The 25,490-nt window shown below is 40.9% G+C and overlaps 1 protein-coding gene across 3 annotated transcripts in view; it reads right to left on the reverse strand.

Annotated features, from left to right (window-relative positions):
* The window catches only part of ndrg4 (NDRG family member 4), a 64,158-nt gene extending 40,646 nt beyond the window's left edge, over positions 1-23,512 (reverse strand). For all 3 annotated transcript variants that reach the window (XM_088416277.1, XM_088416279.1, XM_088416276.1), the window contains exon 1: positions 23,378-23,512. The gene's annotated coding sequence lies outside the window, so the exon portion shown is untranslated. The remainder of the gene's footprint in view (positions 1-23,377) is intronic.
* Between the last annotated feature and the right edge of the window lie 1,978 nt (positions 23,513-25,490).

The raw sequence follows: 25,490 nt of genomic DNA on the forward strand, positions 1-25,490 counted from the left end.
TACTTCTCGTTGTTGAAGAAAACTGGCGTTGGATCACAGAAAACCCGAATCAAGCAACAGGAGTACACTGACGCAGACAGCCGTAGCAGAGTCTGCGTCCTGAAAGCTCTGCATCTCAAAGGCGAGCACACGAAAATCACTCACGTCGGCGGTGCCTGTTTTGCCGAGCGTCCTCTCCATGATGGAAACCTCCGAAAAGAACACATAGCCACCGCGCCGATTGCTTTAGTGCAGATGGTCCTTTTCATTTTGTACTCTTTTAGCTGGCTTCTGGAGTACTTCGCGCTTTAAAAAATCATTTAAAAAAGTGTAAACAAATTGAAAAAAGCAAAAACGTACATTATACAGTTCTGTATTGATCAAATAACGAAGCAATATTAGTTAATAACTATGTTAAAAATTCTTCAAGCATTAGAGTTCATGACTTTTTTTACCTCATTTTGAAATGCATGTTTTCAATTTTTGCATTGCATTTCTGTTTCCTGTTTTACGTTCTCTGTCATTCGGCTCATTACGGTGACGTAGTGAATGACAACGTAAGCGCATATTTATAGTTTATTATCATTTATGTTTAACGCACGCTACTGCCTATGTTTAGTAAGCGATGAGTGTTTATTCTGTTTATGTGTTCGTTTGTGTAAAGATTGCACTTTATAGTTAGTAGTTGTTAGTTGTTGCTAACCGGCTAATGTCGGCTAAAAATACAGTAAATTCATAGATTAAGTGTTTAGATGTCAGTTTACTGACTTTAAGATTGTTGTTGATTTATTATTCAACAGATACTACATGATACACCATACATGAGCCAAAATAAATGTGAAGTTCAACATGATGACTTGCGTACTCTTTCACCGGAGTCTTGGTGCAGATAACCAGTCCTGAGAACAAATTGTCAACAAACTAAGTAATATTAGTTATTTAATGAATATACAATAATGTTAATAAGGATAATGTACTGTTAAATAATAGGAGAAAGGAAATAAAATAGGCAAAAAATGCCAAAAAAATAGGATTGTTTATGGTTACTGCGACTATATTGCGGCGTACATAGAAATCTAGGAACTGACACCCTACTTCGCGTGTTTCAGACTTTGCAGGGTGTTGACAGCCCCCATTAACCGCAAAGTAGGGGGGCTCACTGTATTTACATTTGTTTTCTGTTTTGAATGGATATATTCTTAGTTAACGCATTTGAGTTACGTGCGAGAAAGAGAGAGAATGATGTGGCCGACCGAGACTGATGCGAAAAGGGGAAAAAAAAATAAAAGAGACTTGACTGAGCCTTCGTCCTGTTGTTTTGTAGTATTTAGTAGGAAGAGAGCAGAAAGAGGAATCACGGTTTTGCCCTTAGAGAGTCCGACAATTTTCATTCATGTGTTATGTCAGTACCTGAATTTTTTTTAACGTGAAGTTTTCATACATATTTATACATACATATTTATACATACGTATACATATTTAACCGTATACAGTTACTGAACAGTTCAGAGATTTCCAGCGGTCTGGTGAAGGTCTTTGCTCCTCTCCCTTGGCTCTTTCCAGCAGCATCTTTACAATTGAGACCGACACTACTTCCTTGGTCTACCTAATTGTGAGGGTTGGGGTAGGAGTAGATTACAACTCCTGCCCTCATTGGTCGATGGTCGCACTGGGAGACAATCATGTGTCTCACAGGACACTTAAACTTGATTTCAAGACGGAGATTGCCACTTCTAAAAGACTTTTCATTTTTTGATAATTAGGCACAAAATACACATTCATACCAGCAAACAGCAGTGCCTATTGCCTAACCCCTTAACTGTTGATCCTTTAAGAGCCAATACAGTTGCGCGCGCACACAGCCACACAAGAACACATCCCTCAATGATGTATGTACGTACAAACTGGATTAAATTCAGTAGCATAACTTTTATGTTCTCTTTGCAAATCTGCTCTGTTATGCAGACACCCACATGGATTTACAGTACATGCAAAGTGGATTCAATTCAGCAACATAAATGTTTGTTTTCTCAGTGCCCAACCTCTTTCCATAGTCACTCTGCGGCTTTGCTTGTTGATTGTCTTCATAGCAGGAAGACAACAGTGCTCACAAACAACCCAATTTCTGCAAAACAGTTAGGTTTTCTCCAAGTGTCCTATACCCATGCTAGGTAGCCACCTTTCTGTGATGAATTTACCTTCTGAATTAATAGATTCAAGCACACGAAAGTAGTGTTTTTTTTCTCTTAATATTGGGGCACCTGTACACTTTGCATTGGGTTCATAGATTCTAAGCCGATGTGACCAACTTGTCAGCGGTAGCCACAAGTCTTGTCTGGAAAGGTTGCTGGGGTAATTAGCAGGCTTGTTGGAAAAGTGACAGCTGATGTTATGTTCTTTTAAACCCGCAGCAGTTTCTTGGCAAATGAGACATACGGCCTTGGACCAGACTTCAGTAAAAAAAGTATTTAGGCGTCCATTCTTTCTTAAATACCAGGCACTCGCTGTCAACTTTCCTTTTCTGTGACTGCTGATCTGACAAGTAGAAGAAGAGCAATAATTGAAAATGGCTCACTCGCTCTTTCTTGTTCTCAAGCATTTTTCCTCCAGTGGCTGAAAAAACCCAGTCACTTTGCCAATGGCACCACCTAGTGTTGAAATGCCATGAAACGTCATTACAAGTCAAAATAAATTGAATGCAATCATCAAACCTTAATTCTGTACCTTTATATGCGGGCCCGGATTAAAAACACCAAAGGACCAGAATAGCTTCTCAAGCCACCATTAGTCTCCATGTTCCCAAGCTACTTTATTGGTGGCACACCCAATTTTAATCCATTTCCGGATAAACTGTCCTTCCAATGAACCTGTGGGCCTAGAGATTTCAACAAAACATAGGCTGCAGGGCCTGGCCACATCAGTTCAAGGCCTCTGCCTGGTATCACGCAACACATTCCCATCTCGACTTTGCTGCTGCAAATTCCAGTCTGTAACTGTTAGCAAAACAAATGCTGCCCCATATCAATAATTCTAGACAAGCACCTCTGATGTCACATCATAAAGGTTTGGAAAGAGATTAGTTTTGGGCCACGACTGCAGATGCTCTCTCCCAGAACATATTAGGTTAGTTGAAGACGCTTACTGGCATATACGTGTAAATGTTTGAGTTTTTGTCTTTTTTTTTCTCTCTCTCTCTCTTTTTCTCTCTTAATATATGCCTCGTATGTGCCCCGTGATTGATAAGCAACCAGTGTAGGGTGTGCCCTTCTCCAAAGGCAGCTTCAATAAGTTTAAATCAATTTCAATAAGTTTCTGCCTCACTCATTACAAATTAATATTTTGTTCTGCTAAAATATGTATGTACATTCATGAGCACAGAAACCAGTGCTGGAATGCTGTGTACTTTCCATTGTAAGTCTTGGCACTGACACCCCGGGGTCACACACTTCATCAGCTGCTGGGAGTAACTGGAAGTGACATCTGGGCTTTGTTGTTTTAGCACGTGTGATAAAAACACAGATTGTGCTGGATACATTCCAAAGGGAGAATAGAGAACAAACAACGCTGTGAAGTGAGAATAAGACCAATATGTACCAGTATGTACAAAGCCTTTAAACACACTTCGTCAAGAAACGACAATCACTCAAAAAAAAAATTCAGCTTGTCTACGTGACAACTTGCTTAGCTTGCTTGCTCTTATGTATGTCATTCCCAACACAAGTGACACTGTGTCCCGTAACCCTCATCGTATTGGACTATTTTAAGGTGACCTATTACATCATGAAATATGTAAACAATCTCGCTGAGGGACACTACCATGGCACACAATGAACTTCATTGCCATGCGCTGTAATATGAAATTATATGCATGCTATTTTTTTTTAAATGTGTGTTGCAAAGAAAGTTAAAAGAGGTGTTTGCAATAAAATGTACTTTTTGTTTGTCAAAACTGCCACTGTCACCTTAATAGTGCATTAGTACTGTAAAATGACCTGTGAAAAACAAAAAGAATGATGAATGACTAAAAAAAAAAAAAAAAAAGTGCCTGAGGAAAAACTTGCCATCACCCACAGAACGCGTGACTGTAGCTGTCAGTCATTTGCCAAACACTTTTCAGACACACTCAGATGGTGACCAGCACATCCTCAGAGCCTCGCACTGTTATCGGACTTCAGGAGCTTTGTTGATAAAACGTGCAGAACCTTCATTTACTTAATCCCTAGGGGAAATTTAAACTTGGGCTTTTCAATGTGTGATATCAAAAAAGAAGCATGCCCAAAAATAAAGAAAGAAAGAAAACACTAGGAGGCTGAAATTTTGCATAGATTGTCAAAAACATGATGATTTTCAGTATGCCGTCCCTTCTAAATGCTTGCAAACAGGTGGTCAAGAGGTATACCCTATACGTGTCAGATTTAGCCCATGTCAGGATCATTTACTGCCATTTAAAATTGGAAATAATATCAAATTTGGGCATATTGAAACACCGATGTTTTATTATGCATTTGCCCCGATTTTTTAGCATTAATCTTTTCAAACAGCACCTCACAAACAGGGTGCAATAGAAACTAAAAACTAAAAGGAATAGGAAAAAGAAATACTAAAACTACCGGTTGGCGCTAGCGGCCAAATAAAGACATTTGCAAGCCTTTTGATGACTTTGATGGTTGGTTTAGCCTGGACTCCCATAATGCAAAAGTCTTCCAAAGTCAACCCATCCATTATCCATCCATCTTCTACCACTGTCTTCCGGGGTCGGGTCGCGGGGCCAGCAGCTTGAACAAGGAAGCCCAGACTTCCCTCTCCCCAGCCAATTCATCCAGCTCTTCCGGAAGGATCCCCAGGCGTTCCCAGGCCAGCCGAGAGAAATAGTCCCTCCAGCGTGTCCTGAGGCATCCTCGGGGCCTCCCTCCAGTGGGACCTGCCCGAAACACCTCACCGGCAGGCGTCCGGGGGGCATCCTAACCAGATGCCCCTTACCACCTCAGCTGGCTCCTCTCAACGCAGAGGAGCAGCGGCTCGACGCTGAGCCCCTCCTGGATGACCGAGCTTCTCACCCTATCTCTAAAGGAGAGCCCGGACACCCTGTGGAGGAAACTCATTTCGGCTGCTTGTATCCGGTTTCTTGTTCTTTCGGTCACGACACACAGCTCGTGGCCATAGGTGAGGGGAGGAACTTAGATCGAGTGGTAAGTAGAGAGCATTGCCTTTCGGCTCAGCTCTCTCTTCACCACGACAAATCGGTGCAGAGCCCGCATGACAGCAGACGCCGCACCGATCCGTCTGTCGATCTCACGATCCATCCTACCCTCACTCGTGAACGAGACCCCAAGATACTTGAACTCCTCCACTTGGGACAGGACCTCATCCCCGACCCGGAGAGGGCATTCCACCCTTTTCCGACTGAGGACCATGGTCTCAGATTTGGAGGTGCTGATCTTCATCCCAGCAGATTCACACTGCGAACCGCTCCAGTGAGAGTTGGAGGTCACAGCCTGAAGAAGCCAACAGCATAACAGCTGAGGCTCCCAAAACCGGACCCCCTCAACGCTTCGGCTGCACCTAGAAATTCTATCCATAAAGGTAATGAACAAAAATGGCAACAAAGGGCAGCCTTGACGGACTCCAACCCTCACTGGAAATGAATTTGACTTACTGCCAGAAATGCAGACCACGCTCTGACATCGGTCGTACAGGGACCGAACAGCCCGTATCAGGGCGTCCGGTACCCCATACTGCCGAAGCACCCCCAACAGAGATCCCCGAGGGACACGGTCGAGCGCCTTCTCCAAGTTCATAAAGCACATGTAGACTGGTTGGGCGAACTCCCACGAACCCTCGAGGACCCTGCCGAGTGTGTAGAGCTGGTCCACTGTTCCACGGCCAGGATGAAAACCACACTGCTCTTCCTGAATCTGAGACTTGACCTCCCAACGGACTCTCCTCTCCAACACCCCTGAATAGACCTTACCGGGGAGGCTGAGGAGTGTCATTCCCCTGTAGTAAGAACACACCCTCTGGTCTCCCTTCTTATAAAGCAGGACCACCACACCAGTTTGCCAATCTAGGGGCATTGTCCCCGACGTCCACGCGATGTTGCAGAGGCGTGTCAGCCAAGACAGCCCTACAACATCCAGAGCCTTCAGGAACTCCGGGCGGATCTCATCCACCCCCGGGGCCTTGCCACCAAGGAGTTTTTGGACCACCTCAGTGACTTCAGCCCCAGAGAAGGGAGGGCGCGCCTTGGTGCCCGAAAACTCTGCTTCCTCAGAGGAAGACTTGTCGGTGGGATTGATGAAGTCTTCAAAGTACTCTGCACACCGATTCACAACGTCCCGAGTTGAGGTGAGCAGTGCCCCATCACCACTGTACACAGTGTTAATGGTGTACTACTTCCCCCTTCTGAGACACTGGATGGTGGACCAGAATTTCCTAGAAGCCGTCCGGAAGTTGCTTTACATGGCCTCACCGAATTCCTTGCACACTCGAGTTTTTGCCATGACGACCACCGAGGCCGCACACTTGGCCAGCCGGTCAGCTGCCTCTGGAGTCCCACAGGCCAAAAAGGCCCGATAGGACTCCTTCTTCAGCTTGACGGCATCCCTTACCGCTGGTGTCCACCAGCGGGTTCGGGGATTGCCGCCACGACAGGCCCCCCGCCTCCCCCGGGATGTGGGAGAAATTCTGCCAGAGGTGGGAGTTGAAACTCCTTCTGACAGGGGACCCTGCCAGACGTTCCCAGCAGACCCTCACAATAGGTTTGGGTCTGCCAGGTCTGGCCGACATCCTCCCCCAACATTGGAGCCAACACACTGCCAGGTGGTGATCAGTTGACAGCTCCACCCCTCTCGTGACCCAAGTGTCCAAAACATGCGGCCGCAAATCCGATGATACAACAAGTTCGATCATCGAACTGCGGCCTAGGGTGTCCTGGTGTCAAGTGCAAATATGGACACCCCTCTGTTTGAACATGGTGTACATTATGGACAATCCGTGACGAGCACAGAAGTCTCCAGCACACCCTCCAAGGACTCCAAAAAGGGTGGGTACTCTGAACTGCTGTTTGGTGCATAGGCACAAACAACAGTCAGGATCCGTTCCCCCACCTGAAGGCAGAGGGAGGCTACCCTCTCGTCTACTGGGGTAAACCCCAATGTACAGGCGCTGAGCTGGGGGGCAACGAGAATGCCCACACCAGCTCTGCGCCTCTCACCGTGGGCAACTCCAGAGTGGAAGAGAGTCCAACCCCTCCCGAGAGGACTGGTACCAGAGCCCAGGCTGTGTGGAGGTGAGTCCGACTATATCTAGTTGGAACTTCTCGCACACCAGCTCAGGCTCCTTCCCCGCCAGAGAGGTGACATTCCACGTCCCAAGAGAACTTTGGCTGACGCCCAGCTCTCTTTGCACCCAACTCCTATGGCCCCTCACACAGGTGGTGAGCTCATATGAGGGCGGACCCACGTCATCCCTTCGGGCTGAGCCAAGCCGGGCCCCATGAGTGCAGGCCCGGCCACCAGGCGCTCGTCAACGAGCCCCACCTCCAGGCCTGGCTCCAGAGGGGGGCCCCGGTGACCCACGTCCGGGCGAGGAAAACATAAATCCATTTATCATTTTCTTCATATGTGGTCAGTGAGCCGTGTTTAGTGTGGACCCTCACCTCACCTAGGACCTGTTTGCCATGGGTGATCCTACCAGGGGGCTGAAGCCCCCGACAATTTAGCTCCTAGGATCACTGGAACACACAAACCCCTCCACCACGTTAAGGTGATGGCTCACGGAGAAGCTTCAAAAGTCATAGTAATCTAAGTGTGACATAATAAATATATGAATACACAGCGTAATTACTTCTGCTATTTAACCATTGTTGTATTTTGTACATAAAGGGAGCGTAGTCCCCCTGAGCGCCTCCCAGTTAAGCAGACATGAAGTCTGCCTTGGAAGCCTGCCTGGCGATACACGTAAGCTGACTTCTAATTGGCTAAAAACGCTACACTAAAATCGCAGCATTGTAGGAGTGTGATCAATTGATATGTGTGTGTCCTACTACAACACACACACACGCACACACACACACACACACACACACACATATGTATATATATATATATATATATATATATATATATATATATATATATATATATATATATATATATATATATATATATATATATATATATATATATATATATATATATATATATAAACAGCAGGAGGTGCTGCATTTAGAATTGTTTGTAGCTATAACAGTAATGGCAGCCTCCTGAGGAGTAGCACCTCCCATGTAATATAATTTAATGATAACTAGACCTATATATATATATATATATATATATATATATATATATATATATATATATATATATATATATATATATATATATATATATATATATATATACTGTATTATGCTGTCAAAACGTAAAATAATTAATAATAATTTAAAATAAATATCCATGAAATTTCCAATTTACAAACTGCAGTTTAATATATAATTACAAATTGCAGTTTCATATGAGAAGAACATCATTTGATTTCTTTACTGTTGATTGAATATGAACAAAATATTATAAGACAAACATTCGCCAGGGTTAACTCACACCCCTGGTAGTGCAGTCAGAAATTGGGCCAAATTGGGACAGGTTAGCTCATAGCTATGCAACGCCTCAAATGCAATCAGCCAAAGCCAACATCGTGTAGCTTGCTTGTTGAGCATTGCACCGCCTTCCTGCAGTGAGCATCCACATCACGTTCAGTGTGAGGCCTCTAGATGGCGATCTTATGACTCGATTGGCTATTGCAAGTGTATTATATCACATATCCGCTCACATATCCATCTGCGCTTGCGCAGAAGCTCACAACTCTTGAAACGAATGGCCATCGCCGGGAGCAGGCAGATTACGTACAGCCTGGTGACACAAAGTTATCTGAAAAGCTAAATAGCTGACTATATATAAATATATATATATATGTATATATATATATATATGTGTGTGTGTGTGTGTGTGTGTGTGTGTGTGTGTGTGTGTGTGTGTGTTGTATGCAATGTCATTTCATTGTGAATAGAGAATGTATATTTGTCCTAAACATTCTTGAACTGTCCTTAACCATCGTACATTAATTTAGGATCGATTTCTTCCACATAATTCTCTTAGTGTTAAAGGCAAGTGGTTGTGCCATGTTGAACTTGACAATCTTGGTGAAGTTTCAGCTTCCTGGTGTCCTCAGTGCTTTCCCTTTTAATGTGAAATGCCTCTGATGTCAAAATCAAAGGATAAGACAATATACCGCGTAACAGCACTGAGATGTAACACACAACTAAAATAATTATTTTCCATCCTAAAATGTATTGTTTTGTTGTATCGTATTGTATGTATTGTTTTTAAATTGCTTTTCAACGGCACACAAATTGAATTTACATTTTTGGTTGGGTTTTTATGTAGTGCAGACCTGCATTGTCTGCCACTTCAAGCTGTTTGTTCTATTTTGATCGGCATATTTAGCGATTAAAGCAACATTTGAGTGAATGTTAGCTGGTTTTCAAACATTGTGCAGGATGCAGTGTTGAAGAACCCAATAGATTATTTAGAAGATTGACATGGCTGAGTGTTTAATAGGAAGAAAATAAAACAAAAAGCAGTAAAGAGTTGTGCCCGACTTAAATGGATCATGCTGGGTTGTCATGGCAACACCGGTAGGATTGCAAGCCAGAAAGCAAGGAGAGGAAGGGAAGCCAAGACCAGTTGGGTGGTTGTTAAGTCAGTGAAACCTTGTTGTTTTATCTCAATGACAGACAGAAACACAATTTATTTGCAAATGCAATGAATCAACAAACACTCATAACTTAGCACCCATTGACCACTTTGTTTCAACTGCTGATGGAGTCAGGGAAAAAAAAAGACATCAGGATTAAAATGATCAGGGAAAGTACCATCTTAGATGAGGTGTGCATGTTTATATCCTGTATGTGTTTTTTAATAAAGATGACTGGTTTGCACATCAGCCTCACGGTGCAGAGGTTGCGGGTCCACTTCCTGGCAGGCACGAGTTTGCATGCTCTTCCTGTGTGTTTTCTCCTTGTACTTGGGTTTCCTTCCGCATGTGCATCCACGAAACATGCATGGTAGGTTTTTTGGACACTTACCCTTAGGCATGTTTGTCAGTGTTTGTTTGTCCTTGTGTCCCCCTTGTGAGGATGAGAAGTCAAGATGAATGGATGGATTTCTTTTTTTTTTTAGAATGGGCGGAATGGTTCACAAAAACCATAATTAGGTTTATATCTTAGTTTTGTGTTCCTAGTTTAGTCCAGTTCAGCACAAGTTCACCCAAAAAGATCGATGTCCTCTATAGTTAGTTGAAATATATAAAGTCGCGTATGCTGATAGCATTACTGTATTTACTTATGTTATTCTTTTTTTGTTGTTGTTGTTTTAACTGTGCCAGTGGTGTATAGTGACATACATTAAAAATGCTTTTCAGTGCAGGCAAAAGATATTGTACAATTAACTAATGTATTCACTTGTTGGAAAAAAAATTGTCTATACAAGTAACTCCAGCCTTCTTTTGAAAGCAAAAAAAAACTACAAGAAAACCTAAATCTGATAGCCGAACTTTATTTGGGAGTAAGAAGTACTTAAAATGCTAGCAAGTGTATGTTGACTGCATTTAAATTTAACCCTTTAGATGCCAGGGTATATTCAATAAAATTGCAGGTTTTATGTCACATTTTCAAAACATTACTCCTTGAAAATTATTGGTGATAAAGGCAGATTCTTAATGGGACTTAGTAAAATGTTGCTTCTTTGATGCTTGAGGGGTTAAAAGGGTTAAAATGAGATTATGAAAACCTGAACACGTACAGGTTAAGGGCCACATTGTGGTGGAAGTAGTAGTCATTCTGAAATGATTATCATAGTTGCATTCTTTTTAATCTTACAAAAACATAAAATTCACCATTGACATTTAGCTGTGTAACATTTTGATATCCACTGTACAAATACTATGTACCAGTATATAAATACTGCATGACTATACTTCTCCTTGACTAATTTATAGCCTTAACTGCTTATTAGGTTTAGAATATTACTTATTTGAAAGGAGACTTATTTTTAAGATTACTTGAGAGGAGGTCTTTATTTGGAAAAGTACTGTATTTCTATAAGGTGAGATTTACACTTGTCAGTAATTGTAAATTCTTACTTCTATTTTATGTTGGGGACGAGGTATGTAAGTGCATCACATAAATTCATCAATCTTTTTTTTTACCTGAATTTTGTGTTGGCGATATCATTAAAATGTTAATGTCTCTTTTTTGTTCTTGTTTTGTTGACCACTGGTGATTTAAAAACTGCTTGTGTGTTGATTATGTGTTATGATTTCACACTATTTATATAATTATGTAAATTAAATTAAACCTGTTATGTGCTATGCTGACACATGCAATACATACTCAAAGTGAAACCCCTAGGGCGTGGTGTATTGAACTGTACCAATCTGAAGTGTTTCACTTGGGGAAAATGCTTCTCTATAGTCTAAGTAATTATATGATATTTTTTTCTTGTGTAGGGACTGAGAAACATCTTGATGTGTCCGGTGCATCCTGCAGATAAATTGTGGCATGGCTTCTGTTGAGTGTTAGGTCTTTGTGTGTGTTGTAGTAGGCACAATGACATGGATTTACTGATTTGCTCGGATTGGATTTTCCTGGTCACGTCACAAATTTTCCAAGCCACTTGTTGCCAGTCAGCTCCATAGGTCAACTGAAAATGTCACATGCCAGTTATCGTTACTAGGCAGTTTCAAAGGCAAACAAGGGGCTTTGTCCTGAGAAAAGTATAGACCCGGTTTAAAAATAAATAAATGATCAGTACTTTGTGAATCAGTACTATTATTTATCTATATGTTTATTTAATCCAGTAATTACATAGTACTGAATTATCATCTAAAGGTCATGCCCTTGAAGGACAAAAAAATGCTCTGACAACTTGAAATCGTTATAGTTTAGAAGATAGTTTTGTTCATCCTAATAGTTTGTTGTATCTTGCTTGTGGGTCAGCCTTAAACTACAGTAATTCAGTGCTTCTAAATTATATATATATATATATATATATATATATATATATATATATATATATATATATATATATATATATATATATATATATATATATGTGGAGTTACGAAACGGCGAGACGAGACGAGTTTTATTTCTTTTTACCATTCGTAGTACAATGTACTGTCAGCTAGTACGTAGCATTCTCTCACCTCGCTAACTCCAACAACTCCTCCGTTCCCTTAAAGGCACAGTCCTTCTTGTGGTGAATGTCTCCGCTGACACTTTATTAATATGAGTCACCACACAGCCCCCCCCAGAACTCACCAACACAAAAAGTGCCACAACAAAAGTCCTTGAACAGTCCAAAAGAACAATCCACAACCGAGAGAACAGAACGCAAGGGAACAGTCAACGAATCGGGGGGCGGACCAAACGGCCGAAACGGCTGCGCTTTGCAGGAGGGGGATACAGGGGAACGGTGGCTGGGCCACAAGCCAGGGCAGATACCAAAACGGCGCCCCCGCTGTGGGGGCAGCGCCAACTGAACGGGTGTCTCAATGTCCAAGTGAGCAGGCTTGAGACGGTCCACCGCGATGAGCTCAGGCCTGCCACCCATGTCAACGACAAAGTTCTTAGCCCCCGCCTGCAGGACACGGAAGGGGCTGTCGTAGGGTTATAAGTCATGCTTTTCTTTGTTTTTCCTCTTATTATTGGGGCACCCATATGCTTTGCATTGTGCAAATATAGCATTCATAGACTGGAATCTTGTGTTAGCTGGTGCTGCCCGACAGCTAATAACATCCAGGCTGGCCAATCAATGACTCGACATCACAGCTTGGTCTCCAAACTAAAATACAATTGGATGCTATTTTTTCCTGATGAACCTTATATATTTTTGACATCCAAACTCCCAAGGTACATTCTAAAATAGTTCAATCCCTTCATTTGTGATTATCTTCCCTCGCCTGCAAATCTATTGTCATCGTTTTGCTGGTCTGAATGACATTTCGTTGTCATTGCTGTATATCCCTGGAATGTGAATCAGGAAGTAGATGTCACTTTCGTTCGTAGATTCAGCTAGAGGTCATCCATGTAGAGGATGTGGCTGATGGTTGTTCCACTTTAAAACCAGTTACCAAAGCTGCTTTGTTCTGATCTGACTTAGTGGGTTCAAGCTTATGCAGAACTTGCGAGGACATAGCATCTGCTTGGAATCTGCGATGTTTTGGAATATCTGTTTTAATTTTTTGTTCTCGTGTAGTCCTAGTTGGGTTGTCATTTTTGATTTTTTCCGTTTTAGTTATCTTCATACCTTTTTTAGTCTGAGAAAGTTTTAGTCATCTGAGCATTGTAGTCATGTCCTCAATTCATTTAGTTTAACTTGATGAAAACTTGAAGAAGCACATATGTACTTAATCCATTAAGCAACTTCCTATTGCTGATGTTGGAACACTGACACCTTAGTTGTTTCTTGCTCAATGGGGACGTGAGGATCCATGCCTCCCACATTCTGTGCATGTATCCTCTCTCATTAGGGTCGCTGCTTTGGTAGTATCTTGTTCTCCACCCGCTCCCCGAATTCTTCACAATTTCTCACCAGTGTGTACAGGTTCTTCAACTTCTGGAGCATACCCTGATGACCCCAATAAAATGACTCTGCACTATCCAGCTGGTACATCAAAAAAAAAAAAAAAAGTTTCCTCACCCACCTTGTGCAGTATTTCCTTTAAGCTCTGGTCCTCTACCAGAAACCTGGGAGCTTGTGGGGTCTGTGAAGGATCTTAGCTGTTCCCTGTACTGCACTCTTCTGCATGGAAATTTCAGATGTCGTTCCAGGTACCTTCTGGAGCCATCCTTCCAGCTTGGGGTTGCCCACCTTCTGTCCACCGATCAGTACTGCACCACTGTTGACTTTACCTCCCACATTTCCTCTAGTTTTTCTTTCAGCCTGTGGTACTTCTCCATCTTTTTGTGTTCCTTTTATGAATTATGCTGTCACTCAGAATTGCTACATCAATCACAATGACTGTCTTCTGATGTTCATCAACCACTACTAAATCAGGCTGGTTGGCCTTAACCACTATGTCCATCCAAATCTGGAAGTCCCACAGGATGTTGGCCTGGTTGTTCCCCACCTCCTTTGGAGGCATCTGTTATCTTGATTCTGGGATCTCCAATCCTTATTTGATTCAGATGTACCGGTCCACTCTTTCTCCTGTCTGGTTATGTCGCTCCGAGTAAGACTTGCATGCCATCTCACACCCTGTAGCAATGTGCTGTACACTCTTTGGGGCTTCTTTGCACAGCCTACACCCAGGATCCTCTCTGATATGGTAGACCCTAGCCTCTATTGAGCTTGTGTTCAGGGCCTGTTCTTGTTGTGCCTAGTTAGTTAGTGCATCCATGCTGTTTTCAGTACAGGCTTTTCCAGCTTTCTCGGTCAGCTTCTACCTTTATGGGGGTACATGCCATGGAGGGTCTTTTCCGAGGCATTGAAAGAGCAGCTATTACGTGGGGGATATCATTGTATTCTTGGATGCCTGTTGTTGCCTCCTGAATAGGTCTCTGGACGCTTACTAGTCCACGCCCCCCCTCTTTTTGCTTTGTGTACAGCCTTGGGATTCTGGATCTAGGGGTAGACCCCTATGTGTATTGTGGGCCAGTTTCTTGTTTCGATATCAGTGGCTTGCATCTCCTCCAGAGGCTAGAGAATCATTCCAGCAGGATATGTAACTATTATGACCATGTCGAAGTGTCTTTGAACAAGGTAAATGAGTTGTCAGTGCTTTCAGTCCTGAAGTCTATTTGCCATTTACCATCTGATTACTGGCAAGGCATAGATGTTAAAGACCTGGATGTTTTTCTTGCCGTTCAGCTGACTATTTGGGATCTGACTTACCCTCCTTGGGTATTTGACTGTGGCTGCCCTCCAAGCTGCTTCCTCATGATTGTTTACAGGAAAATGCTTATGGAATTTCAAGGTACTGGGAATTGTTCTGTGCATCTGCTATGCTGCTTTCAGAGAGTTCAATCTCCTTGGTTGTGATCATCTTTCCTTGCCTACAAATCATTAGCCCACACATACATTCCGAATGACATTTTGACGTCATTGCTGTATATCTATGTGAGGTGAATCAGGGAGACAATTTTCATTCTCAGCAGACAGCTTGATGTCATTCATGTAAAGGTGGTTGATCATTGTTCCACATTTGACCGATGCTCAACCCACTCTTATAATCTGACTGAATAGTTCAGCCTAATGCAAAACAGCAACAGGGCATTTCCTTGAAATATGCCACATTTGATATTCACCTTTGCAATGGGATTGCAGTTGGCCTTCCGAGTTGTCTTCCACAGCCTCATTGAGTTCTTTTTCGAACCTTGCTGCCCTTTTGATTTTACGCTTTTCCAAACATTCCAGTATGCCTTGAGTCATAGTCTTTACTGTTGGCGAAGGGGTACTGCACAGTATGGTGTTTCTGGTTTTACAGTGAAAAATATTGTCCTTTGTAACGAAGTAACATTCAGGATATGAAAGGCTAAAATTGTTGGTATATAATAATGAGACATGAAACACCAGGTCTCGCCCCAACAAGACTGTAATGCAATACGTTATCACAACCGGTGATGTCTCCCCTCTGCTGCTGGAGCTGATCATTAGATATGTAAATGTTTTTGATGCTTTTTTATTTAATTAATTGAAATATTTTCCACAAATGAGAGACACAAGTTCTTTGCATTGATGTTTACTGTGGCCTTGTGTTTATCATCCTTACATGCTCACAATTTCCACCAACAGTTTTCAAAGAGGAACTAACAACTATAAAATTGACCTTAGTACTGCTAACACTGTACATATTGGCATAAAAACATACATACGACTTTGGACTGCTGTAAACAAACCGGTGAACACTTTGACTTGAATCACCTGTTAACTAGCGTGATGTTGCGTCTGACTGCACGTTTGAGTGCAAAATAAATATTATTGCTACATTGGACTCGTAAATGATGCCTAAATTACTGGACATGTAAAATAAAAATGCACAAATTCAACGACTCGAACTAAGTTTTTTGCACGCACAACCAACACACCAGCATCATCTCAAGGCAAACAAATGAACTGGTTTTTGATTTTCCCCAAATTGGGGTTTTTGAATTCTATCTTCCTCTTCTGGGCGCTTTGACAGGGGATGCTGTTGTGTACCTTACACTGAAAAGATGTCTCTGTATGACTTCTTTTTTCGAAAGAAGTCTCGACGTGACCTGTTTTCATCTGTGAAGCCCTTTGAGACTTCGGTGATTCAGGGCTATACAAATAAAATTTGATTGATTGATTGATTCATTGATTGATTCATTGATTGATGATTGATATGAATTCAGATTGTCAACTGCTACAATTAATATTAATTTAAAGGGTTGAGGAGTGTTTTTTTTTTGGGGGGGGGCTTGTCTTCGGGTTAGTAAGTGGGAATAGTAGGGCACACAGGGACGAAAAGCATTCACGCACTCAGTCACACGTTTGCGACCATGTGGCTTTCATGCCTCACACAAGTTTGTAAAACAAAAAGACTGCTTGCTCTCCATGTTCTAGCATCACATTAGTAAGACTATGCTTGTTTCGGTCAAGGCATTGGTCACTTTTTGTTTGTGAGTGAGATTGTGAGCTACAAGTTAAGAAATTGCAAAGGAAATTTGCTAGTAAATTAAGCCCAGCAAAACCTACGATTTTTTTTTTTATGGAACCAAGACTATGCGTGGCATGGGGCTTCTCAGTTAAGGGCACCGTGAGAAATATCAATCTTTAGTTCAAAAAGGTTTTGTTTACAGCAAATGCTGCAAAACATACTTGGTGATGATGCAATCAAGTCATTTAAAAAAAGATGCTCTGACAAAATGACAGACGGATGGAGAGAGTCCAGGATTGACATATGGTGTCCAGTTTACTGACGGACTGTGAATGATGGACCAGCAGAAAAATGCCCAACTACGATCATTACTAAAAACATGTGCATATTAACATGGTAAGAGAGAATGTTTTAATTATGAAACCTTTAGTTTGTAGTTGTCTGTGATTCTCTGATAGGAATAATGAATGTATGCCAGCAGGGCAGACGGTCACAGTTGGTAGCTACCAGTAATAAACCGAAGGGGGAAGGTAGTGAATGTTGGACTCCTTCCTGAACCGAACAGACACCCAGATGTCAAGTTATCAATGTTCAGTGAAGCGTGCTGATAGGATGAATGGATTCCCAAGTAGACTTTACTCGCTTTTTAGTTTAACCCGTGTCCACGGATGAGGAAGCAATAACCCTCATCACCAATACAAGCGAGTGACATGGTTGACTGGCTCACTCCTGATATGCCCACTGGGTTTGAGTCCCTTCCTCCATGGTCTGACTCTTGATTATGTCACATCACTGGATGAAATAAATATCACCACTATAGATTCTGATTTCATGACCTCGGAAAAATACATGATGCCGTAAAAAGGAAAATGTACATTTTACTTAAATAACAAAATGCCCCCTACTCCACATGCATATCCTCAGAGGATGTTTGGAGCCAGAATCAAACTTGTGACTGCTGTACTGTGAAGCAGACATGCTAATTAGTCACCACAGTTCCGCCGCTCAATCCACTACTGTAATATTATTACAAAGACCAATGTTCCTTAGCAAAAAAACAAAAAAAACAAAAAAAAAAAACAACCTCCAAAATCTATTATAATAAATGTGGTGTTGTCCAAAAAGGTCTGGGTAATTCTTTGAATTGATTTGTCCTTCCCTTGTTTATGACAAATCAGCAGCCAGCGTGAGGTGGGGGAGGGACTTTACTTAATCTACTGCCAGTGAGTAAAGTGTAAGTGTAAAGTGAGTGTATCATTTTGGTTCAAGACAAATCAGTGAGTGAAACCCATGTCATTTTGCGTTCAGAACAAGTTAGTGAGTGAATGCACTGCTTTCGAATTGATTCTTTTGTGTTTCACCAGCAAATCAGTGAGTGAAACGTACATCATTTCCAATTCAGAGTCATGAGTGAACGTACTGCAGCGTGTTAAGTGAATTAATAAGTGATTAGTATGTCATTTTTCATTCCGAACGAGTCGGTGAGTGAATGGATTGCTATTGTCTGATCCCTTTGCGTCCCGCAAACAAATCAGTGTGACTCGACTGCCGTTACCATTTCAGTCGCAAACGTGAGAGATTTGTCCACCAAGGAGGGAACCACAATGTTACCACTGCGTTGGTATCCGTTATTCTGTTTCCAATGTTTCTCAAATAGTGGGGCCAGGGAAGGTGATGCCAGGGGGAAGGAGGGTGCGGATGAGCCCAGGGAAAAGGCTTTGTTTTTGTCATGTGAAGTATAACTTCAATAAAAAAATAATTTTCTTTTTTTTTTCAGTGTTTCAGCTTATTTTTTTCTTTTTTAGACTAAGCTGTAACCTGTATAAACACTATAAAAAATAATAACACTCGTTGTCAAAAAGTGCATTGGAGTTGCTTTAAGAGAAAGTTAAACAAATGTTTCATAGTTCTAATGTTAATTATTGTGGTGACTTTTACAATTACAATAATATCAAAACATTTCGTGTTCAATTGAGAAAGATAAAGTCAGTAAATGGCATTATCAAATCCAATGATGTAGATTATAAATACAATCGCTGAGTCTGAGGGTGCCATTTCACTAGCAGCCTGCAGTAAAACTAGTTTATTTGTTTTTACATGCATGTGCAGTCTGTTTTATTTGGACACATGAATACAGAAAACAAATGGTGTGAACAAAATCAATGTCAGTCATGTAAGTTTCGATGGTTGTTCGGGTGCTACTTGCACTGATAAATTAGTGGCCAATTCATGGTACATGCTATATGCTGACATTGGAGGGTCTGCCAAATTATACAGGACTCAAGTTGGTGAACTGGGATTTATTATCATATAAGACTTGCAGTAAAAGTCTTAAGATTTAAGTGGCATTTAGCACAGAGGGGCAGCATTCTGAAATGTTAATAACAATGCTTTTCTAAGCAGCTCACAGGCTGCCAACTACCAATTTTCATCTGTTCTAAATGACATGCAGTGGAGGAGGGATAAAGTAGCAATAGAGTTGTTTTCAAACAGAAATAACTGTGCAAGCTTATGAGCTTACAATTCTTCAAAAGTAATATTAACAAATATTGACATTTGGGTTAAACTGCCCTTTCATCACTGTAAAAGCAATGAAAGTTTCTTTTCAGAGCCCGAAATGCCTACTTACTGAGAACAAATTGCAAATGCAAAAAGCTGAGGCTTCCCTGTGTGTGGATGTGATAGCCTCAATTTGATTGCAAACTTTTAAGGACTGTAGGAACCCAAAACATAATAGGACCGTGGAAAACAACAATTCCCATGTACTTAGTAAAAGTAATAGAAATAAAAGACCATCAAAAAACAAGACGGGACAAAAACTAAAATAGGCAAAGGGAGTATTTTCTGAGCACATAGCAAAAATCATCCATCCATCCATCCATCTTCCAGAGGTGCTTCTCACAAGGGTCGCAGGCTTGCTCATGCCTATCCCAGCTGGTTTCGGGCAGTAGGCGGGGAACACACTAAACTGGTTGACAGCAAATTGCAGGCCACACAGATAGGGACAACCATTTATCCACCCAATCATATTTAAGGACAAATTAGTCTGTCCAATACACCTGCCATGCATGTTTTTGGAGTGAGGGAGGAAGCCGGAAATCCCAGATAGAACCCACATGGGCGAGGGGAGAGCATTCAAACCTCACAGGGGAAAGCCGATCCCGTGAGGCAGACGTGCTAATCACTGCGACACCGAGCAGCCCAGCAAGCAAAAATCATACAATACAATCAACTCACATTTATGGTATGGCCACATTCTAGAGACCCACACAAAATGACTAAAAAAAACGGTAACATATATGTATGAAAATTACACTTTGGTAGTGTTTGGGGTGAGAAAACAACACTACAGTATCTCTTTCAGTGCCAAGTGTTAGCTAAAAAAGCAACCCCCCAAGAGTGCCAGCCGATTTTGAGCATTTTGACACATCTTTCAAGGCTGACAGTATTATATGTATTATATGTATATGTATTGTATTATATGTCCTAACTCTAACCTAACCCTAACTTTGTAGAGATTGGCGGCCCCATATGAAAGAATTGAAAGATGAAAATCTTCCCTTCGATAAAACATCAACAAAAACAGTGAAAATGTGCTTTTGATGGCAAAATAACAGTTTGCGTATGTATCTAATTACATTACAACACCGCTCAGCTGGTTTAATATTAAGGTGGGGTGGTGACCACCAGTGATATCTATCCATGCATTTAAAAAAAACCAAAAAAATAGATGATAATAGGTGATTGTCACTCCCACACAACCTGAGTATTTTTTGATGAAAATTCTAGTTCATGGCACTGAAGCAGTTAAAACATGGTTAAAAGCTCCAAAAAGTTAACTTTTTATAAAAGGACTCTACCAACGTGTTATGTTCGTACATGCATTTTTAATCATTTTAATAAACATGACATATAACTTATGACGACAGAGGTTCGTACCTCCCCTACCACCCTCATACTACCCGTACAAGAATGATTATACGGCTTATCCACGTCTTTTAGCTTGAATTTGGTTCTGGAGTTTAAGCGAAGATTTTTGACAGAGTGATGTGAAAATGCATATACATTGGGAGCACACCAGACAATCAAAGTCAGTAGTAAATATATAAATATAATTCTTGTTAAGAATACTGGGTTACCATGGAGACTGATTTGACAGGAGGAATCTGCATTCGTGAGAGCAGGGTATTGGCGGTGTTTTGCATCTTGATGTCAGTTAAACATTTGTTTTTGGCCCCTTTATTCACTCTGAGGGCATAGTCTTCAGCACCCGCGAGCCTCGTGAGGATGAGCAGTCAAGATGATGGATGGATGTATGGTTGATTTTTTTTTGACCGACCGGCATTGAACGACATGAAAGGTGGCGATGCTGCCACACAGTGAGAGGTGGGGTCTTCGCACACAACACGTGTTACTTACTGGTTAGCAATATCAGTATCATAAAACTCATTTAATAAGAAATTCAATCGCCAATAAGCCAAATGTAATTTATTTGCATATATTTCACTGTGGAAGGTTTAAGCCCCTATCCCACTGAGCGTCAAAAATTCACGAGTGTCGGTGAACATGTACATATTAAAAAAATCCTTGCTACCAGGGCAGTACAGGTAAAAATCTGATGAACGTTTGCGAATGTTAACGTACCCTGACAAGATCAAAAGTGTCGCGACCTTAGCTGAAACTCACCGTTCGCCTTTCAATAGGAGAGGGGCCTTAAGCACATTCAAACGTATTACTTTTTTTTGAATGCTTAAACCCTAAAAGTAAATCATGGAGCACAGTTTCCATAATTATTAACAACTAATGCAAAAGCAATGACAGTTTTCTGTGCTAAACGCACAAACACTGCTTTGCACTGAGTTTGTGAATTTGTAACACTTCACCAGTTTAAAAACCATTTCTAAATTGCACCACACTACTTGTAAACTATACACATTCATGGCTTTTATTTACACTTCTGCTGCTGTCTGGCCACACTGTCACAGGAAAATAATGTTTCACATAATTCCTTCACTTTGCAATCAGCCTGAGCACTATAATTAAGCCACAGGTAAGCTGTTGGTGTGGTGTAAAATGTAGAGGACAAGAAGGGTGATCAGAGTGAGAAGGAGAAGATCAGAGTAAGAAGGAGAGTAACAAATAAAAATAAATAACAATAATTACAAATAATTTTTTTGTTAACAAATAAAGTACCAGATAAAATTATTGATGAGGATAATTTAAGTAAACAAAAAAAAAGGGGGGGGGGGGGTACTTGACATGTACTCAGAGGAATACGGTATCTATTTTTGGATCGAAGTGTCAAAATACCTGAATAGAATAAAAGAGCTTTGAATAGTTGAATGATGGTTGATTAATTCATCAGACAAGTGAATGTACTAATGTACCGACAAGTCATTTCATTTTGAAATTCTACACTCCATTCCAAAAATAGAAAAATATAGATGGGTTCACTGAAAACCTATGTAATAAAGTGTTCATAATGCTAACTGGCCCTTCCTCATTATTATTACTAATGAATGTGTTATACTGCACTGAAATTCAAAACCTAGTCTATGACTATCTGTTGTTTAAATCCCTTTCCACAGTAGTACACTGACGTAGTATGAATAAAACAGTAAATAGCAGGACAGTAACAGTTCAGTAAAATAATATAGTGAAACAATTTCCACTAAACTTCAGCCGTTATATCAGCCAATGATGAGTCGGAGATACAGTACCTCCATGTGTTCAATGACAATCACAGCCCTGTTGTTTATGAAAATGATCCAGCTTTTCTACATTCTATTTAAAAGGGTTGCTGAGTGATATGATAAACATACAGTAATAAAGTCATTCTGTACCTGATAAAAAAAACAACAGGGATGTTGTATAATCGCTCCCTGGCTCCGTGAAGCTTTGTGTTGGGGCAAATACAGGCGCATCGCTCTTTGCAAATCTATATATAAACTCCAAGCTAAATAAAAAAGCAGATCTACAACGAGATAGGCTCAACTTCAGTGAGTTTCATTTGACAAAAGTGGAGCCAGTGCAGATGTAAAAATTATATATATTTTAAGCTATTAAATAGAAAAAAAAGGTTCGATGTGAGGGAATGAAGAAAATATGACCCTTTTGCTTCTTTAATGCTCCAACACCAATCCCTGTTTGGTTAACTGAACTATGAAAATTGAAACAATGCATTGGAGCTATGCAAATAGTTTCAGGGAGTTAGAGTCAAATATATACTCATTCTCCTCAGAAAACCCAAACATTTTTAATCATATGACTTATTTACCAATAGAATTAGAGCACAATTCATTGGGAACAGGTTTACATAGGACTGCAATTTTAACAGCCTTCCAATAGATTATTGCACATTAACAGCTTGCTTTGTTGTGTTTAAAGCCAACTGTTGTTGATGTGGCTCTAAAGTGCTTAGTTCAATCATTTCACTGTCAACACCCTATTCATGCCAATGCAGTTTGGCATTGAGAGGTGTTGATGTGGTGTTGTGGCAGGATTCTTGGATACAAAAAGAAAAAATCTGCAGCGATGTAAACAAATAAAATAAATAAACATAATCAGACATGTCCTCATTTTTAAACCACTCTCGGTGTCCTCAATCAGATACAGTGAGAACGAGAGCTATAAAATTGAAAATATCATGTTCAAGAACAGAACAGAATAAGCTGTACGACATTTCACCCTCTAACAAAGAGATAAGGCTTCGTTGTACCTGTGGTCTTGTCTGGAGATTCTCTGGTCAGTAGATTCAGTGATTTTGGTCTTCCTGTGGCTGCTGAGGATTGGAAGAGTGGATGTAACTGAGGGTGTGTGGATCTGTCTGTGCAATGGATGCACTTGGAGACGGAAAGAGAGAGAGAGAGAGAGAGAGAGATTTGCTATTTCTCTTTCTCTCTCGCTCTCTGTCTCTGTCTCTCTCTCTCTCTCTCTCTCTCTCTCTCTCTCTCTCTCTCTCTCTCTCTCTCTCTCTCTCTCTCTCTCTCCTTTTTGATGATAAACAGAGACCACGTGGCTTCACCAGTAATGCAGCACAATGAATACCAGAGCACAACAGGCGAAGGGAGAAAAGAGAAGGCGAAGTGATTGAGCTGAGGCAGAGGGAATGCCATTTGAGTGAGAGCGTTGCCTGGTGACATATTAGTGTGTTAATCTCGCTCTCGAAAGCAGGACACTGCAGCTGAGTCGCCGATGAATGCAAGCTCCAAAATTGCTAATGCCTTTCAAAGCATACAATCAATATAAGCGTTCTGGATATTTTTTTTTTCCAATTTAGAGGTAAAATATCTTATTTTGCACTTCTAATTCTGGTTCGCTGTTACTGAGCATTAGATCACAGATATACACACACCCACACAGACACACCAACGTACAACAGCCTGCAGGCACCCACTTGAGCCATTTTGTCTTGTTGATGCTGCCTTTTAAGGAGCTGACCGTTTTTGGACAACTGTGTCATTAAATGATGACAACATGAATAGGAGAATCAACTATGGCACCTATCTTGAATTCATGATGTAATTGCGGATTCCATCTCTGGAGGTATATCTACACAACGAACTGATAGCATTTTTTACATTTTAAAAGTAGTTTATTTTTATAAAGTAGTTATCTTTCTCATTTACTCCAAACTAGCCCAAGCAGGTAACATATTCCTCTATCACAGCACAGTACAATGCATTTGCTAGTATTCTGCAGGGTTTTTTTTTTTTTTTTTTTTTTTTTTTAACTTCTCTGGAGTGAATCTAGATTGTAGGGAGCAATATTGTAAAGTTGTATATTTTGTGTCTCGTCCTGTAGTTGCCAAAGCAGTTGGGCTAAAGTCCTTTGTTAGTTGTTAAAGGATGGATTTGTTGAGTGGAGCCTTTAGAGCGGCACTCAATGTGTGTATTACAGTGGTATGACAAACAAACTACTCAGAACGTTTAGCTGTTTTGCTATAATGGAGTAGATTGACAGGCAGCACATTCTCGCTGTGTATTTTATTGAACTTTTGTCCCATCCCCATTAGTTACCGCCCAGTAAATTGCCCCATCCTGCTTGGGTCATTTTACTCTCGGTATGGTTTCACCAATTGTAATATACCCATGCTGTGCAGTCTCATTTCTAGACTTTTCGATTACAAAAAGAAACTTATCTTTATTTTTTCACTTATTATTGGGGCACCCATATGTTTTGCATTGCGCATTTAAGGCTTTCATAGACTGGAATCTTGTGCAAACCGGTGCTGCCTAACAGCTAATAGCATCCAGAATTGCCTATCAACAACTCTGTCACAGCTTGACCTCCCCATGGCCTTTCCGACATAAAGTCTCCGCTGGTTCTTACAAGCTTGCTGTAATGAAGCTAGTGTAACCAAAATAAAGCTGAATGCCTGAAAACTGATGAGACAACACTGGGAGCCACAAACACTTTATTACATCTGAAATGAATGTAAAGCGGAGGGAATCAGTTGGTATTAGCAGCCAGAGGAGTTGCTTGCAGCAGCTTTTGTCAATGATCATACCACATTATTTTCATTGAAAGAAGCAACCAGCCCGAACCAATGTCTGAACACTAACGGGCACTAAGATGAAATGTATTCTGTATTAAAAAAAATTCAAGCGCTCCAGTTTTTATTGTTTACCTACCTGTGTTATCTTATTTTGAAATATCTGTTTTTAATCTGAAAGTATGCTCTGTATTTCTTGTTCGTCATTTAGTGCTTAGCGGTGTTCAGGTTAACCAAGGTTGTTAACTTCTTGATTTCAAGAAAAGAACAAGCAGACCATCTGAACATTTGAGTCCATCCTTGCTCACACACAAGGGGCATTAAGATGACATTTATT

This window comes from Hippichthys cyanospilos, chromosome 6 (assembly GCF_059441005.1).
Source record: "Hippichthys cyanospilos isolate Australia breed blue-spotted pipefish chromosome 6, RoL_Hcya_1.0, whole genome shotgun sequence".
Lineage (NCBI taxonomy): Eukaryota > Metazoa > Chordata > Actinopteri > Syngnathiformes > Syngnathidae > Hippichthys > Hippichthys cyanospilos.